The 24,739-nt window shown below is 43.1% G+C and overlaps 1 protein-coding gene across 1 annotated transcript in view; it reads right to left on the reverse strand.

Moving 5' to 3' along the window:
- The window catches only part of znf407 (zinc finger protein 407), a gene marked incomplete at its 5' end in the record, with an annotated part of 348,519 nt that overhangs the window by 317,369 nt on the left and 6,411 nt on the right, over window positions 1-24,739 (reverse strand). The window lies entirely within an intron of this gene.

Genomic DNA, 24,739 nt, shown 5'->3' on the forward strand with positions numbered 1-24,739 from the left:
ATACGTAAATCAATTCTGTGTGCGCTCACTACCTCCCGTTCCATCATTAAAGCGCTAATCACTCTGGCGGGCGTTGCGGGGAGGTTTCTCCCTAATTATTGTCATTAATAAATCCAGGGGGCGGGGGGGGGGGGGCGTGTGAGAGAGTGGCACAGCCTCTGCCTGCCATCCGTCATTTAAGAGCAGGGGGGGGGGGGGGTGGCTGGTGGCTGTGGGCGCTACAGCAGCCTCCGGGTGACAGAGAGTGTAGAACGGGCGGAGGGGCAACGCACCAACGTCTACTAAGATCAAGCAAGAAGAACTGGCCCCTAAAAAAAATCACAAACCATCAGGTTAATCCAGACAAATACATGACTAATTTTCCACAATACAATCCATAGGCCCCGACTCCCTGAAAAAAACACTCAGGGCTAATGTACACCACCTCTGGAACAGATGAGGTACGGGTCCGGTAAGGCTGCCAACAGACCCACACTCATGTAATCTGTCAGACGTGTGCGGGATCCGTCAAAAATAGAACGGGTGCCTAATTCTTTCGTACCACATGTATCACCCATCAATTAGAATGGGCGAGAGTCGATCTGTCAGTTTTGCCGGATCAACAACGCAGCCGTTAACGCATCTGGTGTAGGGATGGGCATCGAATTTCGAATTTTCGAATAATCGTTGTTATTATCAAGGTCGACTTTTATTATTGAAAGTCGAAATTCGAAAAAAAGAAAACAAAAAAAAAATTGTGAGTGAAATGTTGCATTGTCTCCCCTGATTCTAAGTATAGTCGAATCGCTTGGTTTGAGCAAATAAAACAATTTTTATAAGCATTTTAAGCAAGGTTTATGGAAAAATGAATGGCGGATGAAATCCCATGAAGAGGGAGAGGGTAGGGCTGCTCGATTATGGCAAAAATCATAATCACGATTATTTTGATTGATATTGAGATCACGATTATTTAACACGATTATTCATTGACATTGAGAACATCATGAATTTATTGAACATTGACACTGGCTTTTCTTTTTAACATTGGATGTCTTTGGATTTGAGATATAATTGAAAATAAATAAATAAATAAATAAATAAGTGAAAATAAATAATAAAAGTGCAAAGATTTAGAAATAAAATAAAAACTAAAATAAATATACAGTATATGTAGGCCTACTATGTTACAGTGAACTGCCACAACCAACTGCAACTATTAATCTACATTCAATGTTGGTAAACATCTGAACTAGTAGTCCTTAAACCTCAGATCTAACCAAATGAGAACGCTAGTAACGTTCGTTTACATTACATTTAAATTACTCATTTGGCAGATGGTTTTATCCAAAGCGACTTACGTTTAGGTTCATAATAGGCTATTGTTAATGTTTATCTGTGAGCTTGTTAGCTGTTGAATATGCGGTCGCATTGTAAAGAGTGTCCTGAATCGATGACTGTATGCGGTGGCAGTAACTAGATGGGGCTTTGTCTTTTTGTTCGTCTAGCATTATTTCTTGGTCATAGACCACTTTGTGAGTGGATTTCAAGTCATTAAACGAAAGAGGGAGAGGTCGTGTTGCGGGGTGCTGCCACGACCGCGCATATCTTGACAGGTGGGTCAAAACTCGCATCGCAATTCCGTGCTGTATATTCGCATCGCTCTTGATGTGTAAGTTACACATCAGTTACACATCAAGAGCGATGCGAATATACAGCACGGAATTGCGATGCGAGTTTTGACCCACCTGTCACAGCCACAGACTTGGAACAAACAGTGCAAGATATGCGCAGTGTAAGGACCTTTAAACTCGGCGAAACCATAGTGTTTCCACCCCACGTTGTTTCACCTCTCTTCTCGACCAGCGGCTCTCTTTCTGTGACTTCTGTAATTTATTCTTGTGCTACCACGGAAATAAGCGGGGAGGAGAAACGTCCCCAGTCATTTCACAACTCGAGCTTGTTGGGTGCATTGGGCTTTGGGGGAGGGGCCGAGCAAAGGAAGGGGTGCGCTTGATTTAGAACACAAGACAGAACGAGAGAGACAAGAGCCGCAAAATCGTTTGATGTCAATTATCTTGTTTTCATAATCGTGGACAGCCCAAATCGTAATCTAGATTAAAATTTGATTAATCGAGCAGCCCTAGGAGAGGGGGTGACTTTGGCACCCCTTTGGCACTCAGACCTGAGCCTACTAAATATTTAATGAACCACTCATGATTGTCAAAACTGTTTTTTATTTTCGAAAATGTCAATGTCATGTAACATGTTCTTTACTTCAGTGGTGCAATGCTTGTTTGAGCTAAAAATCCACAGCAGAAGCTTTTTCTATTAATTAATAAAGCCTTAGACTTAGAATCAGGGGAGACAATGCAACATTTCACTCACACAATTATTATTATTATTATTATTATTTATTTATTTTTTACATTTTTTTTTTTTTTTCCGAATTTCGATTAAAAGTCGACTTTGGCCAACGAATTTCGAATAGTGTTTTTGCTAGAAATGCCCATCCCTAATCTGGTGTATATTGCCTGTTAGTTAGTTAGTTTGGTTTATTGAAAATTCTTTTCACATCTGTGGCAGTCAGACAAAATATATACAATACAATTCAGTTCAATACAATACAAATATCTGCTCGCAGAGTGCTTCACACCAACCCTAGTGAAAGATTATTAGATTATTATTATTATATCTTCATAATTTATTTATTTAGCAGAGCTATACTGGAAGGAATAAAATACCTCTGGGCACGGGAAGTCCGCAAAGGCGGTACCCTGTACCCTGATGGTAGCAGCTCATATTCAGTATTGAAAGGGTGTGATGTGTCACTGAGGATTGCCCTCCCTGTACCTCCTGCCTGATGGTAACAGCTCATATTCAGTACTGAAAACTAAGCATCTGAACCCAACAGAGTGAAAACTAAGCATCTGAACCCAACACAGTGAAAGCTAAGCATCTGAACCCAACACAGTGAAAGCTAAGCTTATGAACCCAACACAATGAAAGCTAAGCTTATGAACCCAACACAGTGAAAGCTAAGCTTATGAACCCAACACAGTGAAAACTAAGCATCTGAACCCAACACAGTGAAAACTAAGCATATGAACCCAACACAGTGAAAACTAAGCATATGAACCCAACACAGTGAAAGCTAAGCTTATGAACCCAACACAGTGAAAACTAAGCATATGAACCCAACACAGTGAAAGCTAAGCTTATGAACCCAACACAGTGAAAACTAAGCTTATGAACCCAACACAGTGAAAACTAAGCTTATGAACCCAACACAGTGAAAACTAAGCTTATGAACCCAACACAGTGAAAACTAAGCTTATGAACCCAACACAGTGAAAACTAAGCTTATGAACCCAACACAGTGAAAACTAAGCTTATGAACCCAACACAGTGAAAGCTAAGCTTATGAACCCAACACAGTGAAAGCTAAGCATCTGAAGCCAACACAGTGAAAACTAAGCTTATGAACCCAACACAGTGAAAACTAAGCTTATGAACCCAACACAGTGAAAACTAAGCTTATGAACCCAACACAGTGAAAGCTAAGCTTATGAACCCAACACAGTGAAAGCTAAGCTTATGAACCCAACACAGTGAAAACTAAGCATATGAACCCAACACAGTGAAAGCTAAGCTTATGAACCCAACACAGTGAAAGCTAAGCTTATGAACCCAACACAGTGAAAACTAAGCATATGAACCCAACACAGTGAAAGCTAAGCATCTGAACCCAACACAGTGAAAGCTAAGCTTATGAACCCAACACAGTGAAAGCTAAGCATATGAACCCAACACAGTGAAAGCTAAGCTTATGAACCCAACACAGTGAAAACTAAGCATATGAACCCAACACAGTGAAAGCTAAGCATCTGAACCCAACACAGTGAAAACTAAGCATATGAACCCAACACAGTGAAAGCTAAGCTTATGAACCCAACACAGTGAAAGCTAAGCATATGAACCCAACACAGTGAAAGCTAAGCTTATGAACCCAACACAGTGAAAACTAAGCTTATGAACCCAACACAGTGAAAGCTATGCACATGAACCCAACACAGTGAAAGCTAAGCTTATGAACCCAACACAGTGAAAGCTATGCACATGAACCCAACACAGTGAAAGCTAAGCATCTGAACCCAACACAGTGAAAGCTAAGCATATGAACCCAACACAGTGAAAACTAAGCTTATGAACCCAACACAGTGAAAACTAAGCATATGAACCCAACACAGTGAAAACTAAGCATATGAACCCAACACAGTGAAAACTAAGCATATGAACCCAACACAGTGAAAGCTAAGCTTATGAACCCAACACAGTGAAAGCTAAGCTTATGAACCCAACACAGTGAAAGCTAAGCATCTGAACCCAACACAGTGAAAACTAAGCTTATGAACCCAACACAGTGAAAACTAAGCTTATGAACCCAACACAGTGAAAACTAAGCATATGAACCCAACACAGTGAAAACTAAGCATATGAACCCAACACAGTGAAAACTAAGCATATGAACCCAACACAGTGAAAACTAAGCTTATGAACCCAACACAGTGAAAACTAAGCTTATGAACCCAACACAGTGAAAGCTAAGCTTATGAACCCAACACAGTGAAAGCTGAGCTTATGAACCCAACATAGTGAAAACTAAGCACATGAACCCAACACAGTGAAAGCTAAGCTTATGAACCCAACACAGTGAAAGCTAAGCTTATGAACCCAACACAGTGAAAACTAAGCTTATGAACCCAACACAGTGAAAACTAAGCTTATGAACCCAACACAGTGAAAACTAAGCTTATGAACCCAACACAGTGAAAACTAAGCTTATGAACCCAACACAGTGAAAACTAAGCTTATGAACCCAACACAGTGAAAGCTAAGCTTATGAACCCAACACAGTGAAAGCTAAGCATCTGAACCCAACACAGTGAAAGCTAAGCATATGAACCCAACACAGTGAAAACTAAGCACATGAACCCAACACAGTGAAAGCTAAGCTTATGAACCCAACACAGTGAAAGCTATGCACATGAACCCAACACAGTGAAAGCTAAGCTTATGAACCCAACACAGTGAAAACTAAGCTTATGAACCCAACACAGTGAAAGCTAAGCTTATGAACCCAACACAGTGAAAACTAAGCTTATGAACCCAACACAGTGAAAGCTAAGCTTATGAACCCAACACAGTGAAAACTAAGCTTATGAACCCAACACAGTGAAAGCTATGCACATGAACCCAACACAGTGAAAGCTAAGCTTATGAACCCAACACAGTGAAAACTAAGCTTATGAACCCAACACAGTGAAAGCTAAGCTTATGAACCCAACACAGTGAAAGCTATGCACATGAACCCAACACAGTGAAAGCTAAGCTTATGAACCCAACACAGTGAAAACTAAGCTTATGAACCCAACACAGTGAAAGCTAAGCTTATGAACCCAACACAGTGAAAGCTAAGCACATGAACCCAACACAGCGAAAGCTAAGCACATGAACCCAACACAGCGAAAGCTAAGCACATGAACCCAACACAGCGAAAGCTAAGCACATGAACCCAACACAGTGAAAGCTAAGCATATGAACCCAACACAGCGAAAGCTAAGCACATGAACCCAACACAGCGAAAGCTAAGCACATGAACCCAACACAGCGAAAGCTAAGCACATGAACCCAACACAGCGAAAGCTAAGCATATGAACCCAACACAGTGAAAGCTAAGCATCTGAACCCAACACAGCGAAAGCTAAGCATATGGCAAGACAGGCACGGAGGGCTGAGCCAGACACAGGCCAGCAGCACCATACAGCGTGACAGCCCAGTATGATATCCACATATGCATCTTTTAGCAAACCCTCACCCTCGCCCGGCCAAGATCCCAAGACGTTCTACAATATTTCTTCCTGGGGCAGTCGCTGATTTGATTAAGCACTTTGTGTAGATTACTAATTCGTTCATACACGGTTCACTTGCTGTGAGCTGGAAGTACGACACATCGAATTTTAAGCCGCTAACGAAGATTGAAAGGCAAGCCTGTGCTAACAAGGCCCAGAAACACGGCGGGTGAGAGGGGCTCCGCACATGGGCAACGGCCCAGCCTCTTCATTTCACATGTCCCTACAGTATACTATACTACACACACACACACACACACACACACACCAGACATAATCATAAATGCACATGGACAAGCAGAAAGAAAGACAAGTAATCACACACAGAAACACACACACACAATAATCCAATATTACTACTCATACACAGTTCACACTCACACACACTGAAAATCACACACCAACCATTCATTCATAAACACCCACAAACAGTAAGACAATCTCTCTCTCTCTCTCTCTCACACACACACACACACACACACACACACACACACACACACACCAAACCTGGGGTGAGAGGAGAGAGAGAGGCGTATGGGGAGCTGATTTGTCCAGATGGCTGGCTGAGTATGAGACATGGCAGAGAGGAGAGAGATGTAACGTCCCTCAGTCCTCACATCTTATCACATTAATACTCCACCACTCCACTTAAACAGCCTGGGTGAAAGTGAAATTGACCATCAATGCAGTGTCATGTTAAATTAATATTGCCATCATCCACATGAGGGCGATGTGGCTCCCTCACATCCCAGATGAGACACGGAATGACTAATTCATTTCCTGAGAGGAGAGAAACCTCTTGCAATGTTTCACTGCCCCCCTCCCTCCTCCTCACACACACACACACACACACACACACACACACACACACACACACACACACACACACACACACACACACACACACACACACACACACACACACACACACAGCTTGATGTCTGAAGCCTTACACAAGCTGTCAGAGGCTTAGCATTGACCTTCAGGTATGGAAAAGAGGTTTTGAGTGATCAGTAACGTAGTAGGGTTATATATGTCAGTTTGCCAATGTATTGTGCAAAGATTGGCATTTCTAAAGATAACTAAGAATCTGCGTGTGCAAATTTCTAGGGTGGAGAGACTCTGGAGAAGATGTGCCACAGCGCGCACTTTTTTAGGGTGTGACCACCAAAATCAAGCCAACTCGTATTTAGCTTTGCACACTCAACCGGGGGTTTCTCTGGCTCAAGCCGATTTCTTGTCTTCAGTCTTCTTCTTCTAATGGCTTTCCGGCAGACTGGCTTGCGACACATAATCCACAAATTCCAGACTCGGGGGTCCACCCCCTCCTCAATGTTCCTCCCTCCGGGCCGACTCACTCTCCTATTCCACCTCTGAGTTCCCAGACCTCTCGGCCCTCGTGCCAGGATGGAGGACAGAAGAGAATCTTGATAGCAAGAATAAGGAGATGGATGGATTTGAGTGACTCTGATGATTCAGTGGGGAAAAAGGAGTATTTTCTGGTTGGAATGTGACATGGCATGATGGGATTTTTAAGGATCCACATGAGGTTGGGAAGTTTATTGGAGGAAAAGTCTGAGATGTTCATTCGATTAGGATCACTAGAGGTGGTATGGATGTGATTGAGTGTGTGTCTGAGAGTCAGAGGAAGAAAGCCTTGAAGATTAGTGTGTTTGAAGAGTATCTCGCTGTGAGATGTTTCCCACTCAGGGCGGAGGCCAGAAAGAGAGGAGTGGTGGGTGACGTGCGGCTGTCGGGAGATGCCGAAACATTTTTGAAGGTGAAAGGTGTGTGTGCGGCGAGGAGAATGAAGAGATTTCAGGAAGGGATGAGACATGAGAGGAGTCTAAATCTGTGTATTTAACTTTAGAAGGAGAATTGCCATCAAGAGTGTTACTTGGCTATGTGTATTATAGAGTGAGGCCCGTTGAGAGAGCTCCTCTCGGGTGCTTCGGCTGTCAGGAGTATGGGGATGTGGCTGCTGTGTTACTAAAAGCAAAATATGTAGGAGATGTGGGAAGACTGACTGTGAGGTAGTTAAGTGGACTGACGATAAGGTAGAAATGTGCAATGTCAGAAGGAGCAAGCCAGTGCCTACACTGTGAGGGGAGTCATGACATAGGGTCTGCTCAGTGTCCACGAAGAAAGAAGGAAAGGGAAGTGATTCAAGTGAACAAGATCAGAGAAGAACGGTGGTTATCATATGCTGAGGCTGCTGAGAGGTGCAGATGGAAGAGAAACGAAGAAGGGGTGTGTAGCGAAGCTTGTTGGCTTGCTGGGGGCAAAGCTTCTGGGCTTGCCTCGTGAAGTGTGCTGGATCGTGTATGAAGGCTCACGGGCTGTGATCGATCAGAATCACGGAGATGGAGATAGGGACCGACTGGTCGGTCCTGGGACGCGGTTGAAATACCACTGGTATGACTGGGTGTAAGGCAATCGGTCACCAGGGCCTGGCCGGTTGGAAGATGGCCAGGATTCAGTTCGGGTCCGGATTTAGTTGTGCTAATGGTTGACATTATGAAAAGGGAGTAAGAATACCTGAAGTATGGAAGTCGAAGGAATCAAGCAGGAATCTCTCGGATGTGGTGTAGCGTCAGGGAACACTTTGTTTATATGGTCGTGTTCCGGTGTATGACATCACGTCATTGGTGATGTCACAACGTTCGAGGGAGCTATGACATCATCGGTGTTATGTCTGACATCGCCGATGACCTCACAGGTGAACTCTATGCTATGACATCATTGTCATCGTTGATGATGTCATCATCATTACGTCGTTGGCGCGCCGGCTGGTAGGCATCGACTGCCCCAAGAACAGGCCTGACGGTGGGCCATTATGGACCGTTTCTACAGGGTGAAAGTAAGGAACCTGAGAAGAACTAGTCATAATGTGATCTGCATGGACAAGAAGCAATTCCTGGCCTTCATTGCCAGCAGGGTTATGAACTGTGCTGCTGCTTTTAGTGGGAAGACGGAGAGGATTGAGGTCGTGCTTGGTGCTGCTTAGGGGTGGGACAAAATATTGATACTCACGGTATCGCGATATTTCCAATTGCGATACGTTATCGATACACTGGCACCAAGTATCGATATGTTATTAAAATATGCAGGATTTTTAAACTGATTCCCCCACAGCCATTTTGATAAACAGAGTCCTAGGGTTGTCAAAAATGTTGATACTTAATAGGTACTTACTCGATAGGCTACTAAACATTTTTAAACGGATACAATACTCATTTTCTACAGTATCAAGTTTATCGATACCAGCAGCGCTCCCTCCGTCTCCTCCACACACACAGACACGCACAGCACCGCAGCTGTTAGCTACATTAGCTAATCCCACTACTCGGGCACGTGCACACATAGACATGAAAGGGGGCTTGATCCCCTGCCTTTTTTTCAGTCTGTAAAAAGTGCCCTTTTTTCTTTTTTTTTTTCTTTTTCATTCCAACAACACATGAACAAAACAAACAGCTCAGACACATGAAAAAATAAAATAAAAAGTGCCCTTTCCTGACCATGAATGCATTTCTAATGGTGCTTTGTATGGAAATTGCCCTTTCCATGCCATCACTGAAGGCAGCATTCAAAGAGAAATGCCTTTTCTGAGCTCTCTTGGCCTTGAATGCACCATTTGTAATAGGCCTCTGCATGGAGCAGTGTTTTTCTAAACCGCCCCTGAAGGCACCAACCAAAAAACGCACGTGGCCCGTCCCCACCCACTCCAGCAGTGCGCACTCCACTCAGCCAGAGCAACCATGCAGACGGACAGCAGCAGCACAGGCGCACACAGTCTGACAGATATATCAGTCAGTCAATGTGAATCAGGTATGTATGTTTGTCAAAGTCTCATCCTAAAATGAGATATTCCTCTAAATCTGGTTAAAATCGGAATATTTAAAATGAGTTATACCCCTAAATTGGCCTTCAAATTGCCTCAAATTTCCACCGCCGCCCTCCGGACGGTGGCTGTAGTGCCCTTTTATGAATTTGAGCCCCTGCCCCTCTAATGTTCTCTGCACGTCCCTGCCACTACTGCTGCTGTAACCACTTCACCAACACCGGGCTCAAAACGCTAGTGTGAGTGACCAAATGTTTCACTTGTTAACCAGTCGGAGTGACGCTCTTTCCACTAACATATTGGCTTTGAAATCTGTTGATACGTGGACCCTGCTTGTAGATGGCAGCTAAATTTAACGTTAAACGCATTGCCAGTGGACGTACCCGGATGTAGCAGACAAAGAGTATTGAAGGCAAGAGACGAAGCCTGTGTTGTTTTTACAACAGCGCTCCCGCCTTGATGTTGCAGTGGAACCACTGAGGGGAACAATCCAGTCATCAGTTCTTATCGATTTAAGTTCTTTGGTGCAGAATTGTCGAAGTTGCGATTTATAACTGAATCCTGGACATGCAGAGTTGGTGTTTGGGCTGTCTTGGGCTACACTCTGAGCATACTGGGGGCAGCAGCTCTAGCCTGGGTAAACCCAGCCCCCATTGACCTGCTCTCAGGCTCACCCTGCTTACAGTCACAAGGAGTGACTGGGAACTGAGGGGGCGGCTTTAGCTCAGGAGGTAGAGCGGGTCGGCCAATGACGCAAGGGTTGGCGGTTCGATCCCCGCTCCCTCCCAGCTGCTGTCGTTGTGTCCTTGGGCAAGACACTTAACCCTCCTTGCTCCCGATGGTGTGTAGGCACCCTGCGTGGCAGCCTGCCGCCATTGGTGTATGAATGGGTGAATGTAGACTACCTACTGATTGTAAAGCGCTTTGGATAAAAGCGCTATATAAATGCAGACCATTTACCATTTTACCATTTAACTGAGAGAGCAGGTCACGTGGGGGCTGGGTTTACCTAGGCTACAGCAGCTCAGCTTGAGGGAGGCTTTGGAGGGAATTGTAGCCTACATGAAACATGAAAGCTGGAACATCCCCACCCCCCACTAACTACTTGAGACAACTTAAAAATATATTGTGAATATATGCCATTGTTCTCTTGTTTTAATAATAATTAAAAAAAGACTCTTAATGTGTAACTTTTCCTCCGTGGTATCGAAAATGGTATGAGTGAGTGAGTGAACTCTGAGTGAGTTCATGTCAATTCTGCTAATAAATACATAATACCTGCTTCTTGTCTTTTAGGGGTATTTTTTTCTCTTCAGTTACACAGATATCGTGATGTATCGTAGGTTAAATTTCTTCCAATATATCGATTATCGCAGAATCGCTGTATCGTGATAATATCGTTATCGAGGGCCAAGTATCGTGACCATATCGTGAGTTACCCCGCGATTCCCACCCCTAGTGCTGCTAAGAGGTTCCTGGATGAGGTGGATGTATCTGGGACAAGATAGGTAAAATACTGAGGGATGCTTTTGTGTAAACTCAGGTCATGTCTACATTAGGCCGTATTGCACTTTGTTTGCATCGATTGTCCACACTACCTCTATTGTTTTGAGTGTTAAACACGAAGACTCCGGTCTCCGGCACCCGAGCCCGTCTTCGTAATCAGAATCCGTCTTTGAATGCTACTGTGGACATGGAATGTTGAAATGATGCAACTAACCTACTTGTAAAGCGGGTGGCGGCAAGCAGCTTGAAGCTGTCAGCCACCCGCCTACAAACCACAGAAGAAGAAAGTGCGTGGATGTTGAATGCACTGACGCCATCTTGTCTGCTAGCCTTCTTGCTCATCTGTTGCTACAGCTAGCTGTTACACTACTGTACCACTGCCCGCAAAACAGAACGACCGGGTCACTTTTTAGCATAAAGAAAAAGCCAGTAGTTTGTGGATATTATCTCCAGACCTCGCGTCACCAGCCTGCCCCGGCCGCCTGCGGCTTGACGTTACCCTCCACAAAATTGAGGTAATCTTTAGCTAACGTAATTGCAAGCATGACATTTAACATTTGTCAAATATTACATGAGGACTAACATTATAGAGTAGCAGAAGTTACGTGTTAATGTTAAATGTTATTGCATGCTGCACAGCATTGTGTTGGGTAAACAAACGTTTTTTGACTAAACGTTAACGTACAGTGATTAATAACACGTGTCGTTCGTTTCTTCAAGGGAATGGGATGACCGTCGAGTGATGGGGACACAAAACAGAGGATCAAAGGATTTGTGGAAAATTAACATTATTAAATGCTGTAACGTTAACCGTAATTCTCATGTGTATGGCTTATTTAGCCTACTCAAGCTCTCCTGAGAGTATAACGTTAACCTGTTAGGCTACTGTGCAGGTTAATATTGCTGATGATCAGTTGTTTCAACATAAGATATAACACAAGTCAAATGCCAACAGTTTTGAGACTTTGAGAGATTTGTTTCGAACTATTTGTACGCATCTATCTGCCAGTGACCGGAGAATTATATTGTTATTTGCTTGTTTTAATGCTTTTGTCAATAAACATTGCCAACAAAGATAGCCTTGTTGTTATTATGCTATGTACGGTACTTCGGTAAATCATGTAGGCTACCTGAATGTATCACATGAAGCAGAAGGAGCCCATTAGTTGTCTGGTCAGAGGCAGGTTGGATAAAATGATTAGATGTGATATATAATAAAGATTGTTGATGTCGAGTGAACACGAACTATGACACAAACCGAAGATTGGACCAGAGGACATGACGCACACGGACCGAAGATTGGACCAGAGGACATGACGACGGAGAAACAACCGACCAGCAGCCTGCTTCAAATCAACTTCAAATCAATGCTTTATATTTATTGAAATGAAATATGGTGATATCTGTAACAATTTGGCATACATTACATAGGCTACACCATGCAACATATATTTCAATATAATTCAAACAACAGTTCCTTTCCCATACCATGGTGGGCTGGACTGTACAGTATTGTTGTGAAAAAGTGACATTCGATTGTGTCAAGTGTTACACAACATACTGTACTGTATGTGATCGTATGTTGAGTTCTATTTCTGTTTTCCAATAATGACACATTAGGTTGCCATATTTTTAACTGAGCTTGGTGGAATTACCTCAAGACAAGTGTGTATCAGCTTTAAATGTCCAATACAGAAGAGCATTAACAAATCTGCAAAAACTATATTTATTATTGAAATGTGATCGTCACGTTACATAATGTTATAGACCCCAAAGGTCTGCCCATAGCGTCACTTTACATGGAGGCTATGTAAGAAATGATTTGCATCTGTTAAATATGAATCTTTATTATATGTGGATGGTCCAACCGAGCAGCTCTGAAGTAAGCTTCCATCAGCTAGCATGGTCGATGTGCTGGCTGGACCCCCTGCCCTCAAAAGTCTGATTTCGAAATAGGCATTATTTTTGATAAACTGGCCTCATAACGGGGATCTATAGCCTACAGTTATGTGTCTACTAACATTATTAAAAGATGATAAAGGTAACGCTGTTTTCTGACAGTTTGCTTCTTCTTCTTCTTTGCCTTGACCGTAGGCGTAGTTGCTGCCCTCTCGTTGTGGACTCCAGTACTAAACATAGAGGCATGCGCATGCCCAGTGTATGTGTAGCGTCATGTAGCGTGCGTCTCGTATGAGCTCATATGGACGGAGACTGCTCGCAGACTGCTCTAGTGTAGACTGGGAACTGGGAGACTTTGAAAACGAAGTAATGAAGACTTGACCTCAGACAATTGGGCCTGAGTGAGAAGAAGAAGAATATTTCCCAACTGTGAGAGGCAGCAGGGCATCCAGTCTGCCGGAAAGCCATTAGAAGAAGAGGAAGAAGATTCAAGATTATTTTAATGGCCATAGTGCATAAACATTACAAATGAGGAATTTGTCTTTGTGCAGAATGTCATGAGATGTCACTCAAGAAATTGTTTAACACGTTCACTGCCAATGACGTGTTAATACGTCAAAAAAAATCCAACGGTTGACTGCCAATGACGTGTTAACACATTGAGTGCCAGCCATTTTTTCATCCTGTAGGTAAGTTGTGCCAGTTTTTTTTTTGAGGATTCTGGCTCATTTTACAAGAGCCGAGGATTATTTTCTGTTAAGAATTCATGAACACCAATCATCTAAAAATAACTAATAGAATGTGTGCTTTCTCTGTCTAAAAGAGTTAGTTTGCAGAGTTAGTAGTTATGTAGATATTAGCCGTTGAGTACAGCATGGTTTCAGCGTCTGGAAATTTATTCAGAGATAAATGGCTTTTTGTGAAATTCGACAGAACAGTCACTTTAACCATTCATTTTTGGCATCAGTAAGACCGTTAGACATTCTAAACAATAGTTTTGAACAGTAATTTCCTCCATAACAACAGGAAACACCCCTCTCATTCAAACTCCTCCCTCCGTGTGTCTTCTCCTCCTTCCTCCTGGCTCTACAGCGGGCGTGTCAGAAGCGCGTTGCTGCTGCCTGCCTGCCTGTCTGCGTGCCTGCCTGCCTGCGTGCGGACGCTCCTTGTGCGAGTCAAGATGGGCCGGGGAATGCGTGGGCGATGGGCAGATGTTGATTCTGGCCTTTCTGAGGTGTTTCAAAGTGTGTTTCACCTATAATCTATTTTGCAAATCGCTCTCCGCTCTCTGTGTGCGGCTGCCTGCGCGGCCGCTCTCGGGCAAGACAAGTGTGGAATGGATTACTGTAAAATCGCCTCGCCATTTCCTTGAATTGCTTGCTCCCCGCGGCAGTTTTTTCTTTGATTTCGCTCGTCTGGGGGAGCACTGTCAACACTTAGTGGGTCGGTAAAATAGATTATACACATTCTCTTGCTCCAATAGTGATCTCGAAGATGTAAAAGTTGTTGATTGATGTCCCACCGTCAAAAAAAAAAAATGTTTATGTAAGACGAGTTATTTCGGCTCTGGCACTCAAGCGTTGGATTATGTAAGACGAATTATCTCGGCTATGGCACTTAACGTGTTAATACGTCAAAAAAATGATTTTTTTTTTTTTGACCGTGGGATGTGCATCTAACCCTTTTACATCTCTTATATAAATATTGGAGCCACCGAACGTGTACAACCCATTCCACCGACCCACTAAGTGGCGACAGTGCTCTCCCAGACTAGAAAAAGCAGAGCCAAAACTGCAGGGGAACGCGCGATGAAACCATTCTCATACTGTAGAATGGATTGACGAAAACGCTTTCGCTGTCGCGCTGATTGCTGGCGGTGAGGGATTGCAAATTTGCATAATAGATTACGGGTGGAACACACTTTGAAACACGCAGCATAAATAAGACCAGAATCGCAAAAGCTTCATCAAAGCTCTCAACCGAAACTCCAAGAAACGAGCGAGCCCATCCAGACTTGCCCAGCGGCCGCCAGCAGACAGGCACAGCAGCAAAGCAGTGAGCCTGGTGACGCGAGGTTACAGCAGCAACAGAAACGAGCTTGTGACACGCCCGCTGCAGCCAAGAAGAACACACACGGAGGGAGGAGTTTGAAGGAGAGGGGTGTTTCCTGCTGTTATGGAGGAAATTACTGTTCAAAACTATTGTTTAGATGTCTGACGTCTTACTGATGCCAAAAATGAATGGTTAAAGTGACTGTTCTATCGAATTTCACAAAAAGCTATTTATCTCAGCTTAAATTTTCAGACGCTGAAACCATGCTGTATTCAAGTGCTAATGCCTACATAACTACTAACTCTACAAACTAACTCTTTTAGACAGAGAAAGCACACATTCTATTAGTTCTTTTTAGATATTTTGTGTTCACAAAATCTTAGCAGAAAAGAATCCTCAGGTCTTGAAAGATGAGCCAGAATCCTCAAAAAAACCCTCTGGCAGAAGCTACCTACAGTAAAAAAAAACAGCTGGCAGTGAATGTGTTAAGATAATCCATGACATTTCCAACCGTCGATTCTGACATTCAAAAACCCATATGGGTAAAACCAGAGTTAACTGAATAATTCTGATCATCTCCGCTAGTATTGAGATGTTGAGAATTCAAATATGAGGCAATGGCATAATTTCTGTTATTTCTATAAAACACACTCCTGTGTGCATGTGTGACTGTCCATTACTCTAACGCTCAGTCTGAGGTCAAACGGCTCGCTCCAGTGAAAAAGTGACCAATTTACCTCAAAATGCTAATTCCAGCTGCACCCTCATTGGCAAAATACGTATACATGTTTTTCCACTTTCCTTAAAGGGACAAATTGACAAATCTGTGTGCAGCCTCCCACTACCATCCCCTGATTTCACTGATTAATCAAGTGAATAAAAAGTGGGTCTTAATTAAAAGGATCTGGACGTGCTCCCAGCCTGGAAACTGGCAGACCCCCACAGTCCTGCTCTACAGCCCCACAAACAAACTCCCAGGATAAATGACTACTATATAAAAGTTGAATAATTCAATGTAATGAGGGAACTTAGCAATAACAACTGACTGTTGTCAAAGTGAAGAGCAATAGGTGCTTTCCACAAACAAGTGTGACATAAATGAGCGAGCATGGCAATGGAATTTCATCAACAAGAACATAACTCAATTGAATAAAAAGAGGGAAATGTCAAAAACAAAGTATAGATCTATTGAAAGCTCAGAATATGCCCTTGACTTGAAACCATTTGTTTAGACCTCAGTGTCACTGCTTCATTTGCTTAAGTAACTTCTCCTGACCTCAAAAACTCAAGAATTATGGCTTAGGGTAAAATCATGAACACATATCATACAGACTGACCAAGAAGAAATTGGGTGCTCAATATAAATGATACACATTCAACCCTATTATCCCCACAGCTTTAGGCAGTCTGACGCTTTAGAGGATGGCATTTTGCAGACGTCCTTTAAAACATTCACTTGAATTAATGTATGGGCATATATATATATATATATATATATATAAATAAATAAATAAATAAATAAATAAATAAATAAAAAAGCGGCGCAGGCGAATAACGTGCAGCACACAGGCCTTCTTGAGGCATCCTCTCTGCCCACGGTAGGATTGCCTTTTCCCCAGGAGGGTCTGGTGAGACGAAGGAGGAGCCCGGCCTGGAGTCATCCACAGGGCCTTAGACCCTCCATGCACCGAAGGGTCTTTCAATACTGCAGTGTAGCACTAACTCTAATTCAGCGGATTGTAGGGGTGGGACAAAATATCGATACTCACGGTATCGCGATATTTCCACTTGCGATACGTTATCGATACACTGGCACCAAGTATCGATATGTTATTCAAATATGCAGGATTTTTAAACTGATTCCCCACAGCCATTTTGATAAACAGAGTCCTAGGGTTGTCAAAAATATTGATACTTAGGTACTTACTCGATAGGCTACTAAACATTTTTAAACGGATACAATACTCATTTTCTACAGTATCAAGTTTATCGATACCAGCAGCGCTCCCTCCGTCTCCTCCACACAGACACACACAGCACTGCAGCTGTTAGCTACATTAGCTAATCCCACTACTGCTGCTGTAACCACTTCACCAACACCGGGCTCAAAACGCCAGTGTGAGTGACCAAATGTTTCACTTGTTAACCAGTCGGAGTGACGCTCTTTCCACTAACATATTGGCTTTGAAATCTGTTGATACGTGGACCCGACTTGTAGATTGCAGCTAAATTTAATGTTAAACGCATTGCCGGTGGAGGTACCCGGATGTAGCAGACAAAGAGTATTGAAGGCAAGAAACGAAGCCTGTGTTGTTATTTTTTTACAACAGCGCTCCCGCCTTGATGTTGCAGTGGAACCACTGAGGGGAACAAACCAGTCGTCAGTTCTTATCGATTTAAGTTCTTTGGTGCAGAATTGTCGAAGTTGCGATTTATAACTGAATCCTGGACATGCAGAGCTGCTGTTTGGGCTGTCTTGGGCTACACTCTGAGCATACTGGGGGCAGCAGCTCAGCTTGAGGGAGGCTTTGGAGGGATGTAGCCTACATGAAAGCTGGAACATCCCCACCCCCCACTAACTACTTAAGACAACTTAAAAATATATTGTGAATATATGCCATTGTTCTCTTGTTTTAATAATAATTTAAAAATTACGCTTTATGTTTAACTTTTCCTCCGTGGTATCGAAAATGGATGAGTGAGTGAGTGAACTCTGAGAGAGTTCATGTCAATTCTGCTAATAAATACATAATACCTGCTTCTTGCCTTTTAGGGGTATTTTTTTCTCTTCAGTTACACAGATATCGTGATGTATCGTAGGTTAAATGTCTTCCAATATGTCGATTATCGCAGAATCGCTGTATCGTGATAATATCGTTATCGAGGGCCAAGTATCGTGACCGTATCGTATCGTGAGTTACTCCACGATTCCCACCTCTAGCGGATTGGGCGTGATCAACTCTTCCGCGGGCAACGTTGCAGACAGAGTAGGAAGGCTGATCCGTGAGCGGCTGCTTCTGGGACGCGGGTCGGGGTCTTAATCGGCCTCGGCTGGGTCTACTGGGCGAGGGTGTATGATGTTGACAGACCCGAAACACCTTACGACCCCAGCCAACATCACTAATGACAAAATTATTTTTCATAATTTTGGCCTACAGCTCCAGAAAACCACCAAAACATTATTTCAAGAAATTATTATATTGTGAAGAAAATCAGCAGTTACTTCTCAGTTATGACTGACTCCAGCCTCAGTCCACTCCCGCTGAATCTCCGCCAAATTTTTTAATCATCTTTGCTTGACAATCAGCTGAAACCGACGGTCATCCATGGTATTTCCATGATATTACATTTTTTTGGAAAGGAGATATATATATATATATATATATATATATATGTATATATAGAGAGAGAGAGAGAGAAAAGGGAGCTAGGGCTATGTCTGTCTGTTTCTCTGTCTGTCCCACTGATGACATCGTCAGTGATGTCATACATTTACTCACACCCACACAAGGCTATAGTTCTGTCATGATGTCACTGATGACATAATCAGTGATGTCATAAATTGCACTGATGACATAATCAGTGATGTCATAAATTCACTCACACACAAGGCTATAGGATCAGTGATGATGTGCTCACGAGAGAGACTGAGGGAGAGGGAGAGAGAGAGAGGGAGACTGAGGGAGAGGGAGAGAGGAGAGAGACTGAGGGAGAGAAAGAGGTGGAAGAGAGGGAGACATTGCGCGCACATAAATAGGGCAGGCAAGGCCAGGCAGCAGCCGAGCTACGCATGCGAGCTGCAGGACGGGCGAGCCCGTGCAGCGGGCGAGCCTAGGAATCAAGCGCGCGTAGCGTGCGAGATGCCTAGTATAATATAATGGCATAAGAGAGAGACATCAGAACATTGTAAATTGTATGCCAGTACTCTGTGGAGGCACGTAGGGAACCCTAAACTCTCTGGGTTTTCTAGCAGGGATTACATGGCATAGCTCTAATACCTGTATGTTCCATCCTCTCTCACTGACTCTGGAAGTGGAAACCTTTCTATTTCACCCCAATTCCATGTCAAGCCATACTGCCATTAGCTGGTCATTCCATACAAGACACACACACAAACACACACAGACAGAAGACACACACACAAACACAAACACACACAGACAGAGAGCACAGAGCTATGGACACACACACAAACACACACAGACAGAAAGCACAGAGCTATGGACACACACACAAACACACACAGACAGAAAGCACAGAGCTATGGACACTAGGGATGTTCATCAATTATCGAAAATCGATAATCGATCGTTAAGGATTGGAATCGATCCTGTGGCATTTGGATCGATTTTTTAATTATTAAAAAAAAAAAAAAAAAAAAAAAAATTTTTTTTTTTTGGACTAGGTTTGGGTGGAATTCGTTCCTCCTCGCCCCACTCCATTGCACAGCCGACTAACGTGAGGTGGAGCTTCATATAGTCTCTAGTTTTCTGGCTGGGCACGGGCCTTTGTGCCAACAAAACTGTTTTAAACATGAGAAATTCACACCGGCATGCGCCGGGGACAGCAGTGTTGGAGAGGAGACACATTGAAATAAAGAGTTCATTGAGGAGAACACGTTGTCTTTCGTATTTTCTGCCATAGGCATTCATTTTGTTAAAAAAAAAAAAAAAAAAAAAAAAAAAATTGAAAATATTGAAAATTTTCTAAGTATTAATAAAATCGATAATCGATAATTGATCGTTAATTCTCACCGATTATCGATTTTGGAAAATTTGCAAAATGAACATCCCTAATGGACACACACACAAACACACACAGACAGAAAGCACAGAGCTATGGACACACACACAAACACACACAGACAGAAAGCACAGAGCTATGGACACACACACAAACACACACAGACAGAAAGCACAGAGCTGCAATTAAAGTCCCATTAAAGTTTGGGCTGAAAGGGGGATGGACCATAGGAAGTAGAGGGGGGCGTTTATTGATGGCGCCCTCACATCCCGTTCCTGCATTAAGTTGATTTTAAAAGCAATTAATACACATGGTCAGGGAAGAGTAATGGAGCGCCCTCTGTTCTTAACCTGCCGGACGTTCCGCCAGCCAAAGCTCTGACCAACGCAGCCCTGCTTTGCATTATAAATGACAAGATAAATCTTAATGGATTGAGGATAATCAGCTAGCCATGAAGGCTGACATATACACACATTCACTACACATGCAAGCTCACACACATATACACCAGCACGGACACAAGGGAAATTAAGGGCTTTGAATACGTCTGCATTGATTATTTTAAATTATTAGCCCACCTCTCTTTGGACCTCCAATGCTTTTAGCCTAAGCTTTAACACATTTACAGAGACTTATTGACTATAATTACAACTGAGTCTTGGTAATGGACACATCAATTATGAGTCGCACATGTCTCTGACCAGGCGCTGCTCAGGGAATCCCAATCTGCGCTCCATTAGCGTCTCTCTTGCTGGTCTGCAGCTCAATCAGTCTTTACCTTCCCCTCTCCTGAAACGGCTATTACCTGGCTGGAGGAGATAGTAGCCTAAACATTAGAGAGTAGGCTATCTCTGTCTGTTCAATCCTATTGTCCCTAAACACTAGCATGTGCTGCCAGAGAGTAGGCCATCTAAACATTAGCATGTGCTGCCAAAGAGTAGGCTATCTAAACATTAGCATGTGCTGCCAAAGAATAGGCTAGCTAAACATTTGCCTGTGCTGCCAGGGAATATGCTATCTAAACATTAGCCTGTGCTGCCAGAGAGTAGGCTATCTAAACATTAGCCTGGGCTGCCAAAGAGTAGGCTATCTAAACATTAGCCTGGGCTGCCAAAGAGTAGGCTAGCTAAACATTTGCCTGTGCTGCCAAATAGTAGGCTATCTAAACATTAGCCTGGGCTGCCAGAGAAATAGGCTATCTAAACATTAGCTTGTGCTGCCAAAGAGTAGGCTATCTAAACATTAGCCTATGCTGCCAGAGAATAGGCTATCTAAACATTAGCTTGTGCTGCCAAAGAGTAGGCTAGCTAAGCATTAGCCTATGCTGCCAGAGAGTAGGCTGTCTAAACATTAGCCTGTGCTGCCAAAGAGTAGGCTAGCTAAGCATTAGCCTATGCTGCCAGAGAGTAGGTTATCTAAACATTAGCCTGTGCTGCCAGAGAGTAGGCTACAGTAGCTAAACATTAGCCTGTGCTACCAGAGAGTAGGCTATGGGTTGAGTCTTTTTTGACTGATAGATCACAGTCTGTTAGAGTAAATACTGCAGTGTCCTCCCCTATCATCACTAACACTGGGGCTCCACAAGGGAGTGTCATCTCAGCAGTGATTTTTTTTCTTTACACTATTATGTAACCTCAACTCAACTGATGTTTTCAATGTTAAAGCCCCAATCAGTAAGATTTTTGACATTTTTTTACTGTAATATAAGAGCTTTTTAGTCACAGGACATGGTAGATTGACTTGTAATAGGGAGACCCTCGTCTTTATTTATCCCACACCGCCCTCCATTGGCCAGCCCTGGGACTAAGCAGTTTGCTGCCAGCGTCCCGTAGCAAGAAAAAAGAAAAAAGAAAAGGACGCGCGCATGCGCTGTACAGCGGAAGCGCTGTGTTCATGAAAACAAGGATTCGGATTTGCTACGAAAATGATGTTTCACAGAACTATGTATTATTATTTCATCACGTGGTGAGTACCCGATGTCACAACATGTACATAGAGCTTTCTGGCGCTGTGTTTTGTTGACTTTGAACGGCGATATCATTATCGATACTATTGGACCCAGAGGGCACAGTTTCTCCAACAGTAAAACTTGGAAAACTTACTGAATGGGGCTTTAAATTAGCTGACGATACAGTGATTGTTGGTCTGATCCCAAATAATGATTAAATGAAATACCGTAAATGTGTGGATTAGTTTGTAAATTGGTGTCATGCTAGTTTCCTACAGTTAAACACCAAAAAAACGAAGGAAATTATTTTTGATTTCAGAACAAAAGGAGGGACACATCAACAGACAGTCATTGGTGGTGACCGTATTGAAGTCGTAGATGAATATAAATATCTGGGGACAGTAATCGATAGAAAACTGACATGGGATTCAAACACAGGTGTCATCTACAGGAAGGGATTACAACGACTCTATGGAAGCTTCGACAGTTGGGAGTGGACAGAGACATAATGATTCTTTTCTATCGCTCATTTATAGAGTATCCTCAGTTTTAGTTTTATTGCTTGGTTTTTCTCATTGTCAATCGCTAACAAGAACAAACTAAATAAGATTGTTAATATGTCTAGCAAGATTGTAGGCCAACAACAACTTAGCATGACGCGGCTCTGTGAGTCTCGTGTAATAAGGAAGGGGAGGGCAATCCTTAGTGACACATCACACCCTCTCAGCGCTGAATATAAACTGTTGCCATCAGGACGGAGGTACAGGGTACCGCCTTTGCGGACCTCCCGTGCCCAGAGATCTTTCATACCATCAACAGCAGCATTGGCCTGCTTAACTCATTCATGGCCAGTTTAGGACTGCCAATATTTAGCACAGGCCAAAGATTTTCATAATTGTTGGTCATCTTTCAAGACCCACAGTAAATTATCTATTAGCACCAGAGTGATTTGCAATACCTCAAAATGAAGATGTATGTCTCTGGGTTCACCAGGAAAAAAAAAGTGAGCTTTTAGCATGTTCTGTACTCTACTTATATCCATTTATATACACCCTGTTTTGACCCAAAAGGTCTCTCTGAGATGACAAACAGGAGAAAAGGCAATTTCTGTAAAATACACATTCTCAGGGAGAACTCGCTCTCAATTCTTTTATTTTGAACTGTATTGACATCAGACATGTAAATACTATTCGTTATGACACAAACGAAAAAAAATATATATATATATATATATATATATATATATATATACACATGAAGTGCTTTTTTTTTTACATTCAACAATACAGCAGTGTGAGTGAGTGTGCAGACAGACACACAGACAGACAGACAGACAGACAGACAGACAGACACACCGACAGACAGACAGACAGACAGACACACACACACACACACACACACACACACACACACACACACACACACACACACACACACACACACATGATCGCCCTTTTATCTTCGTTGCGTGATTTCTAACCCCACATAGGATAAGCAATAACCACGCCCTGTGGCGCCGGGATTGGCCAGGAGCAACACTGGAGGGCACGCAGCCCAGCGATTTCATGAACCAACTGAATAGCTTTTGAGAACGGACAGCGGGCTGCTGTGACTGCCGCTTCTGCCTTGTTAGCTGTTGTGTCCATGTCTCCCTGTCCTATCAGTATCCTCCCTGCTATTTGATCGTTCCCGTTTTCCCCTCGGCTATTCAACACGTCCTCACCGCCCTCTGGAGTCTGGATTACCCGTCAAACTGATCAATCATTTCCTCATTCCTCCGATGATCAAACACATCTCTCTGGATTACTTTCTCCCGTTTTCTCCCGGCTGGCACAGAGGAAGGCGACTCCAGCTCGTGCAGCGCGCAGTGGGGTGTTTCATTGGCGTTTCTCCTGTCTGCAGAAGGAAGCGTTACCCGTTTTCTGCTTTTCCTCTTGCTCAATTTCAAAACAACAGCTGCGGTATGTGTTTGTTCACGTGTTGTCTTAGATGCTAGGGACCTGATACTATGTCACAGGCTGGGTAAGTGTTTGAACCTTGCGCTGCACTGATAAAACCAAAAACACGTCAAACACGTCTTTGGCGTGGATGGCTATTTCTGATAACACGTCAAAGACGTCTTTGGCGGTGAATGAGTTAATAAGCTCTGAACACATGACCAGAGCTCTTGTAATTTATTTATTTACTTTTTTTTCCACTGGGGTGGGGTTGGTGTGAAGCACTTTGTGATCATATCCGTTGTTATTGTTTGATGTATTGTCGTGGCATTGTGTTGTACTGTATTGTATCTTGTCTGTACTGTATTGTCTTGTCTTGTGCTGTGTTTTGTCTGACGGCTACAGATGCAGGACAACTTTCCGAAAGGACAAATAAATACTACTACTACTACTAGGCTATCTAAACATTAGCCTGTGCTGCCAGAGAGTAGGCTATCTAAACATTAGCATGTGCTGCCAGAGAGTAGGCTATCTAAACATTAGCCTGTGCTGCCAGAGAGTAGGCTGTCTAAACATTAGCCTGTGCTGCCAGAGAGTAGGCTATCTAAACATTAGCATGTGCTGCCAGAGAGTAGGCTATCTAAACATTAGCATGTGCTGCCAGAGAGTAGGCTATCTAAACATTAGCCTGTGCTGCCAGAGAGTAGGTTATCTAAACATTAGCCTGTGCTGCCAGAGAGTAGGCTATCTAAACATTAGCATGTGCTGCCAGAGAGTAGGCTATCTAAACATTAGCATGTGCTGCCAGAGAGTAGGCTATCTAAACATTAGCCTGTGCTGCCAGAGAGTAGGTTATCTAAACATTAGCCTGTGCTGCCAGAGAGTAGGCTATCTAAACATTAGCATGTGCTGCCAGAGAGTAGGC

This window comes from Poromitra crassiceps (genome assembly GCF_964638095.1).
Source record: "Poromitra crassiceps genome assembly, chromosome: 1".
Classification (NCBI taxonomy): Eukaryota; Metazoa; Chordata; class Actinopteri; order Beryciformes; family Melamphaidae; genus Poromitra; species Poromitra crassiceps.